The sequence below is a fragment of the Tamandua tetradactyla genome, chromosome 6 (assembly GCF_023851605.1).
Source record: "Tamandua tetradactyla isolate mTamTet1 chromosome 6, mTamTet1.pri, whole genome shotgun sequence".
NCBI lineage: Eukaryota > Metazoa > Chordata > Mammalia > Pilosa > Myrmecophagidae > Tamandua > Tamandua tetradactyla.
The window spans coordinates 118,015,307-118,025,295 of NC_135332.1; positions in this window are offsets into that span (position 1 = coordinate 118,015,307).

Sequence of the window (9,989 nt, forward strand, 5' to 3'; positions counted from 1 at the left end):
TTTGTAGAGTTGGGCTTAGAGAGACTGAGGCCACATCTGAGCAACAACAGAGGTCCTCCAGAAGTAATTCTTAGGCATGCCTATAGGTAGTCTAAGCTTCTCCATTACCTACATAAGCTTCACAACAGTAAGCCTCATGATTGAGGGCATGGCCTGATTTGGGTATCCCTAAAGTTTGACACAGTATCAGGGGATTCCCTGATGGTAAGGTTTAATAGTTTCATAGTCTTTCTCCCCTCTCTCAGGGGACTTTGCCAATACTTTTTGATTATCTACTTAATATTCTCTAGGATGTTTCCAGGCATTCCAATAATCTCTACAGGATTAAAGGACCTCATTCTTATTCTATGTTCCCTGTGTTTCAGTTGTTCAAATGAGCTATACAGATAGGTTGAATTAGATTATGCACTACAGAAAATTTCAGTTCCAGATCGAATAAACCTTTCTTCCATTGGTCTCAAAGAGTATTTGTGGTTCTAAAATACAGACACTGTCTTCCTTACCCTATGTTCTGAATTACTTTAACCCCAACCTGTTTGGCTTCGTTCTTTTCTCTAAATATCAGGTTATATATATAAAACAGCCTCTCAAAATCCAGAAACAATAATCACCACTCTAGACTTAATGTGTCTACTCTAAAAGCTTACAATATAAGCCCCTGTTTTCTTATAAGCATTTTCTAAAGGTGATCATACCGTTGTTGTTGTTTTTTTGTTTCTGGCTTATTTTGTCTTACCAAATATCCCACATGTTCATTCACATCATTGCATGCCTCAAGACATTGTTCCCTTTTGTAGCAGCACAACCTTCATTCATAAGAATACCTCATCGTTCACCAGTCTACTTCTCCGTCAGTGCATCCTTCAGCCACCTGCATTCATCGGGCATCACGTAGAGGGCCCAAAGTCCACAGCCCATCAACATTCTCAATTTTAGATAATTTCATTGTTCCCAAGAGACAGAAAACCAATAAACACACCCTCACCAAATAGGAAATCTAAACCTCCTCTTAACTCTTGTCCCTCACCCCATTATTTACCTCTGCTGTTGCTGTGGTAGTGCTGGTGGCTTCCTTTTGAACACAGCTCATAGCATGAGATAGCAGTTTTCCCCCTGTACCCTGGAATTAAACACTCTTTATACAAGAATCTTATCTTTGAAGTAGTTCTTATAAGAACTCATTCATATTTCTAATGTGATTCAGTGGGATGTGTAGGTATATACAACCCCTTTCAATCTTGTCCATCTTCAATATGGAAATATTACTTCTAGACCCACTAGAGAATCACCTTTGGTCCTATCTATTCCCTTACATTGGAGTTCAACCTAGTTAACTAACTATATACCCGTCTGTAGCTTCTATGTATCTCTAAGTCCCCTATCTTCTGTATTATAAGCCTCTGACTTTATCTTTATGTTGGTCATAAAAGTGGACTTATACAGTATGTATCCTTTTATGTCTGGCTAATTTCCCTCAGCATTATGTCCTCAAGGCTTGTCCATCTTATCATGTGCTTCAGGATGTCATTTTGTCTTACTGCTGCATAATATCCCATTGTATGTATACACCACATTTTGTTGATCCACTCTTCTGTTATGGGCATTTGGGTTGTTTCTGTTTTTTGGTGATTGTGAATAATGCTGCTATGAACATTGGTGTGCAAATATCTGTTTGTGTCGTTGCTTTCAGCTCTTCTGGGTATATACCAAGTAGTGCTATTACTGGGTCATAGGGCAACTCAATATTTAGTTTCCTAAGGAACCACCAAACAGTCTTCCATAGTGGCTGCACCATTATATATTCCCACCAGCAGTGCATAAGTGTCCCAGTTTCTCCACATCCTCTCCAACATTTATAGTTTCCTGTTTGCTTAGTAGCAGCCATTCTTATAGGTATGAGGTGGTATCTCATTGTAGTCTTGATCTGCATTTCCCTTATAGCCAGTGAAAATGAGCATCTCTTCATGTGCTTTTGAGTCATCTGTATTTGCTCTTCAGAAAAATGCCTATCCATATCTTTAGCCCATTTTATAATTGGGTTGTTTGTTCTTTTGTTGTTGGGTTGTATGATTTCTTTGTATGTACAAGAAATCAAACTTTTGTCTGGTATGTGATTTCCAAGTATTTTTTCCCATGGAGTTAGTTGTCTCTTCACTTTTTTGACAAAGTCTTTTGAGGTGCAGAAGCATTTGACTTTGAGGATTTACCATTTATCTATTTTTTTTCTTTTGCTGCTTGTGCTTTGGGTGTAAAGTGTAGAAATCTACCTCCTATTACTAGGTCTTAAAGATGTTTCCCTACATTTTCTTCTAGAAGCTTTATGGTGCAAGTTTTTTTTTTAATTAAAAAAACTTAACAACATACAAACAAAAATATTCTTAACATATGATCATTCTGTTCTACATATATAATCAGTAATTCAGAATATCATCACATAGTTGCATATTCATCATCGTGATCATTTCTTAGAACATATGCATCAATTCAGAAAAAGAAATAAAAAGACAACAGAAAAAGAAATAAAAAGAAAACAGAAAAAAATTCATATATACCATACCCCTTACCCTCCCTTTCATTGATCACTAGCATTTCAAACTAACTTTATTTTAACATTTGTTCCCCCTATTATTTATTTTTATTCCATATGTTCTACTCATCTTTTGACAAGGTAGATAAAAGGAGCATCAGACACAAGGTTTTCACAATCACACAGTCACATTGTGAAAGCTATATCATTATTCAATCATCATCAAGAAACATGGCTACTCTAGAGAACTGGATATCCATATGCAAAAGAATGAAAGAGGACCCATAACACACACCCTATACAAAAGTTAACTCAAAATGGATCAAAGATCTAAACATTAGGTCTAAGACCATAAAACAGTTAGAGGAAAATGTAGGGAGATATCTTATAAATCTTATAATTGGAGGCGGTTTTATAGACCTTACACCTAAAGCAAGAGCACTGAAGAAAGAAAGAAAGAAAGAAATGGGAACTCCTCAAAATTAAACACTTTTGCGCATCAAAGAACTTCATCAAGAAAGTAAAAAGACAGCCTACACAATGGGAGACAATATTTGGAAACGACCTATCAGATAAAGGTCTAGTATCCAGAATTTATAAAGAGATTGTTCAACTCAACAACAAAAAGACAGCCAATCCAATTACAAAATGGGAAAAAGACTTGAACAGACACTTCTCAGAAGAGGAAATACAAATGGCCAAAAGGCACATGAAGAGATGCTCAACGTCCCTGGCCATTAGAGAAATGCAAATCAAAACCACAATGAGATATCATCTTACACCCACCAGAATGGCCATTATCAACAAAACAGAAAATGACAAGTGCTGGAGAGGATGTGGAGAAAGAGGCACACTTATTCACTGTTGGTGGGAATGTCAGATGGTGCAACCACTGTGGAAGGCAGTTTGGTGGTTCCTCAAAAAGCTGAATATAGAATTGCCATATGACCCAGCAATACCATTGCTAGGTATCTACTCAGAGGACATAAGAGCAAAGACACAAACGGACATTTGCACACCAATGTTTATAGCAGCATTATTCACAATTGCAAGGAGATGGAAACAGCCAAAATGCCCATCAACAGATGAGTGGCTAAACAAACTGTGGTATATATATACGATGGAATATTATGCAGCTTTAAGACAGAATAAAGTTATGAAGTATGTAACAACATGGATGGACCTTGAGAGCATTATGCTGAGTGAGACTAGCCAAAAACTAAAGGACAAATACTGTATGGTCTCACTGATATGAACTGACATTCATGAATAAACTTGGAATATTTTGTTGGTAACAGAGACCATCGAGAGATAGAAATAGGGTAAGATATTGGGTAACTGGAGCTGAAGGGATACAGACTGTGTGACAGGACTGGATACAAAAACTCAGAAATGGATGGCACAATATTTCCTAACTGTAATACAATTATGTTAAAACACTGAGTGAAGCTGCATGTGAGAATGATAGAGGGAGGAGGGCTGGGGACATAAATTAAATCTGAAAGAAAGATAGACGATAAAGATTGAGATGGTATAATCTAGGAATGCCTAGACTGTATAATAATAGTGAAATGTACAATGTACAATTTTAAAAATGTTTTTGCATGAGGAAGAACAAAGGAATGTCATTATTGCAGGGTGCTGAAAATAGCTGGTAATTAATATTTTAAAATGTCACCTTATGTGTGAGACTAAAGCAAAAAATGTTTATTTGTTACAAAATTAAAAAAAGAGAGTAAATTTAACATGAAAGCTTTAATAGTAAATCATTGTAAGATACCCACTTGTTTTCTGAAGACAGGCCCTACTCATTTAGCTCAGCAGCCCAGTGTCATCCCCCGGTGCCAAAAACTGCAAACAACAGACATCATTAATGAAACCATCAGCCTAAAGTCTAAAAGAATGGGTTCCTTCTGTCAACCTCAGAGACTGTGCACGTGACTGGCTCCCCAGACCCCAGCTATTTCAGTTATTACTTTGTTGCTTAGGCCAGTACTTCTCAATGCCCTAACTGAGTTGAGGATCTTGTTAAAATGCAGATTATGATTCCATAAATATGGAATGGGGGCTAAGGGTTGCATTTCGAATAGGCCCACAAGTAATACTGAGACTGCTGCTCACAGGCCTCTCTTTGAACAGCAAAATTTTAGGCACATCTGTTCATTATTCAGATTCTTTCAAAGGTGACCTCCAAACTGTTAGAACAAGTAATAATGGGATTAAGCAAAATGTCTTCCTTCTCCTGTGATATATGCACAATTAGGAAATTCTCACATGGTTTCTGAAGATTAAATACACTTGAACTTTAGGGATGGCTTCAAAGAGAGCAACAGTATTCTTCCATGGAAAGTACCTTAGCAAAAGACTATCGGAATAGATCCAACATTGCCAATATGGCAATTCTTATATGACTTTGATCTTAGAATTTAATTAATTCCACGCCTGTATACCAAACTACATGGATATCTATGAATCAATGTTGACCATATAAATTAACTGGTGTTCATAGTTCGGTGTCCAAGGTAATGTGGACCAGATATTGATATGGTGTCATGATTGCTGGACCAGCAGCCATGGACTGATTAATGGTCTTTCCAATGTTTCATATTCAAGACACTTGAGACATATTCAAGAGACATTGGAAGGTTAAACTCTGGGAGAAATCATTATCTGTGCTGTATCTCATATTTAATAAAAGTGGATATAAAGGTAAAAAAAAAAAAAAGAAACATGGCTACTGGAACTCAGCTCCACATTTTCAGGCATTTCCCTCCAGCTTTTCCATTACATCTTGAATAACAAGGTGATATCTACTTAATGCATAAGAATAACCTCCAGGATAACCTCTTGACTCTTTGGAATCTCTCAGCCATTGACACTTTGTCTCATTTCACTCTTCCCCCTTCTGGTAGAGAAGGTTTTCTCAATCCCTTGATGCTGAGTCTCAACTCATTCTAGGGTTTTTCTCAATCCCTTGATGCTGAGTCTCAACTCATTCTAGGATTTCTGTCCCACATTGCCAGGAAGGTCCACACCCCTGGGAGGCATGTCCCACATTAACAGGGGAAGGGTGGTGAGTTTACTTGTTGTGTTGGCTGGAGAGAGAGGCCACATCTGAGCAACAAAAGAGGTTCTCTTGGGGGTGACTCTTAGGCCTAATTTTAAGTAGACTTGACCTGTCCTTTGTGGGGTTAAGTTTCATATGAACAAACTCCAAGACTGGGGGCTCAGCCTATAGCTTTGGTTTTCCACACTGCTTGTAAGAATATCAAGAATTCAACTTGGGGAAGTTGAATTTTCCTCCGTTCTTACCATTCCCTGAAGGGGTCTTAGCAAATACTTTTCCACTCACTGATCACGTCACTCTGGGGATTCGTTGGAGCATCACTCTGGACAAACCAACATCTCGTGTCCTACCCAAGGTTCCGTGTACTTATGGTGCTCAACCAAGCTATCTACATAAGTTATATTAGGAAATGAGCTAGTCAAAATATAAATTTTGTATATGGTGCTAGTTCTTATATTTTGGTGTTTGATCCATTTTGAGTTAATTTTTATGCAGGGTGTAAAATAGGGGTCTCTTTCATTCTCTTGGCTATTGATATCCAGTTCTACCATGCCCAATTATTGAAAGGACTATTTTGTCCAGTACAGAGGATTTGGGGGCCTTTTCAAAAAATCATTTGACCATAGATTTGGTGGTCTATTTCCGTACTCTCAATTCGATTCCATTGGTCAATGCTTCTATCTTTGTGCCAGTACCATGCTGTTTTGACCACTGTGGCTTTATAGTAGGTTCTGAAGTCAGGGAGTGTTAATTCTCCCACTTCATTCTTTTTTTAAGGATGCTTTTAGCTATTGGGGATCTCTTCCCCTTTCAGATGAATTTGGTAGTTAGCTTTTCCAAATCTTCAAAGTACATTGTTGGAATTTTGGTTGGTACTGTGTTGAATCTGTAAATCAACCTGAGGAAACTGTAGATCAACTTGGGGACAAGATACTTTTTTTTACAAATGATGAAAGAATATTACTATAATTTTACTAGTAGCTATAGTCCACATTGTACAATAGGGTTCACTGCTTGTGTTGTACATTCTTGTGTTGTTGTTGTTTTTTTTTAATTTTGTTCTAGCACCTAAAATTTTCCCCTTTAACTGTCCGCGACTTCTCGCTCAGCGTCAAGCCCCCGGCCGGCGGGTGAGACAATGAGGAGAGACAGAGAGACGCAGACAAATCCGTGCTGGTGAGAAACACAGATCCAAGACACGCAACGGTTGTGAGCACAGACCTTTACTGGAGTTAAGCTTGCATTCTCTGTTACAGGTTCCATGCGGGACAAGATACCCCGCGGGGGAACAACCTCTATGCGGCCGTCAGGTACGGCTCCCTGTGGGTCGTCTCCACCCACCCCGTCCGGGTAACCTCTTATATACTGTGCCCAAACCCAATAGGTTAGTGCCACGTATACAGAGGTGATTGGAAGATAGGGTTGGTGGGCGTGTGCGTCATTTGCGGAAGCAGGATGTGAGCGCCATCTTGGCTCACTCGATGGGCGGGGGGAACTCTAGAGCAGGCTGCAGCGTGTCCACTAGGCCAAACCCGGAAAGCGGCTCTCTACATCTAACCACATTCATATATATAATTCAATGATGTTTAATCACATTCACAATGTTGCATTATCATCACCACCATCCATTACCAAAACTTTTCCATTATCCCAAACAGAAATTCTGTGCCAATTAAGATTTAACTCTCCATTCCCTATCCCCTCTTCAGCCTTTGGTAACCTGTATTCTAGTTTCTGACTCTATGAGTTTGCTTATTGTGAGATTATATGATATTTGTCCTTTTGTGTCTGGCTTATTTCACTTAGTGATGTCTTCAAGTTTCATACTCGTCACATGTATCAAAACTTTTCTCCTTTTCATGTCTGAATAATATTCCATTGCATGTATATACCACATTTTGTTTATCCATTCATACGCTGGTGGATAACTGGGTTGCTTCCCTACTTTGGCAACTGTAAATAGTACCCCTATAAACAATGGTGTGCACATAGCTATTTGAGTCCCTGCTTTCAATTTTTTTTTTGGTGTATACCTGTCATGGTTAGGGACACATGTCAACTTGGCCAAGTTGTGGTACCTGTTTATTTGATTGGGCAAGCGCTGGCCTGTCTGTTGCAATGAGGACATTTCATAGGATTAGGTCATGATCACGTCAGCTGTATCCACAGCTGATTCCATCTGTAATCAGCCAAAGGAGAGTGTCTTCTGCAATTAGTGACGCTAAATCTAATCATGGGAAGCCTTTTAAGGAGGACTCAGAGGAGACAGGTTCCATTCCTGCTTTGGCTGGTGAGCCTCTCCTGCGGAGTTCATCCAGGCCATCTATCAGAGTCGTTGGCTTCACAGCCTGCCCTGCGGATTTTGGACTCTGCATTCCTGCGGTCACATGAGACACTTTTATAAATTTTATATTTGCAAGTGTTCCCTGTTGATTCTGTTTCTCTAGAGAACCCTAACTAATACATCTGGGTATCAGGAGTGGTTCTTAAGAAACAGAATCTTAAAAATGGGTTTTTATGAATTGTTTTCTACTCTGATTGGACTCAGAGACACTAAGGACTCTGATTCCCATAATCAGAATGACACTCCCAATCCATGGACTGAGTTGGCAAAGGAGATAGTAAAAATATCATCATTCGATTCTCCTAATGCTTCTCTTGTACGAAGCCAGACTCTGGGGGATAATGTTTTTGACACCTTTACAGAGTTTTGTAGAAATAAGAGTTACAGAGATGTTGGTTGGTTGTTGTTGGATACACTGTCTACATTAAGGGGTGAAAGGGATGGGCTTAAGGCTTCAAACGAGAAGCTTAAGTGCCGTCTGAAAGATGTAGAGGTTTCTATGAGTATCATGAAGGAAAATCTTATTTCCTGTAGCCATAGACTTGAGATCTCTGAAAATCAGACTCAGAATCTTATCATTAGAGTAGCAACTTTACAACGTAAACTGAAATCTCAGCCTGGCATGGTGTCTGCGTTAAAGTGAGGGCATTGATTGGAAAGGAGTGGGACCCTGAAAATGGGATGGTGACATATGGATTGATAATGATGTTGGGGGCGAGGTTGAAACCCTAGGCCATGCTGAGTCTTCTCTAGATAACCCTGTAATAGTCTGCCCCGAGGACATAGCCACCCCACCTCCAGCCTGCCTTGAGGAATTGGCCACCCAGCCTCCTCCTGAAGGGATTTTTAGCCCTAGAGTAATTATTCCTGTTTCACCAGATGAAACTGCAAATGAAGGCCCTGAAGCAAATGGCTTGGAAGATATTTCTAATTCTTTTCATGACCCACCCCCACCACCCCTCATTTCTTCTAGACCTATAACTAGACTAAAGTCCCAACAGGCCCCTAAAGGTGAGGTACAAAGTATCACACATGAGGAGGTACATTATACTCCAAAAGAACTGTGTGAGTTTTCCAATTTATATAGACAGAAATCAGGGGAATATGTGTGGCAATGGATTTTAAGAGTGTGGGATAATGGTGGGAGGAATATAAGGCTGGATCAGGCTGAATTTATTGATATGGGCCCACTAAGCAGAGATTCTGCATTCAATGTTATAGCTCGAGTGGTTAGAAAAGGTGTTAACAGCTTGTTTGGGTGGTTGGTTGAAACATGGATCAAAAGGTGGCCAACATTACCTGAGGTTGAAATGCCAGAACTGCCCTGGTATAATGTAGATGAGGGGATCCAGAGGCTTAGAGAGATTGGAATGTTAGAGTGGATTTATCATGCAAAGCCTGCTCTTACACCCCAGGAATATCCAGAGGATGCACCTTTTACCAGAACAGTGAGAAATAAATTTGTGAGACTAGCACCACCATCCCTAAAGAGCTCTGTGGTTGCACTTCTCTGTAGGTCAGATATTACTGTAGGAACTGCTGTTACTGAGCTGGAATCCTTAAACACAATGGGGATGACAGGATCCCGAGTTGGCAGAAGCCAGGTGGCAGCACTTAATCACCAAAGACAGGGTAGACACGGCTATTATAATAGACAGCAAACTCAACGGAGGCATCAGAATTATATGACATGCAGAGATTTGTGGCATTGGCTAGTAAATCATGTGGTACCTAGAAATACAATAGAAGGGCAGTCTACTAAATTCTTGTTGGAGCTGTATAAACAAAAGAGTTCTAGGTCAAGGGAACAGAAGTCTAACCTGAATTACAAAAACACAGAGTCATGGCCCCTTAATCAATTTCCAGACTTCAGATACTTTACAGAGTCAGAGCCCCTTGAATGAAGGGGAGGCCAGGTCCCTTTGGGGGAGAACCTGTTACAGTGCCACAAATTTATACTGTTAATCTTCCGCTAAGTCTTCCCCAAGGAGACCGACGGCCTTTTACCAGGGTAACTGCATTGGGGAAAAGGAAATGATCAGATATTTCAG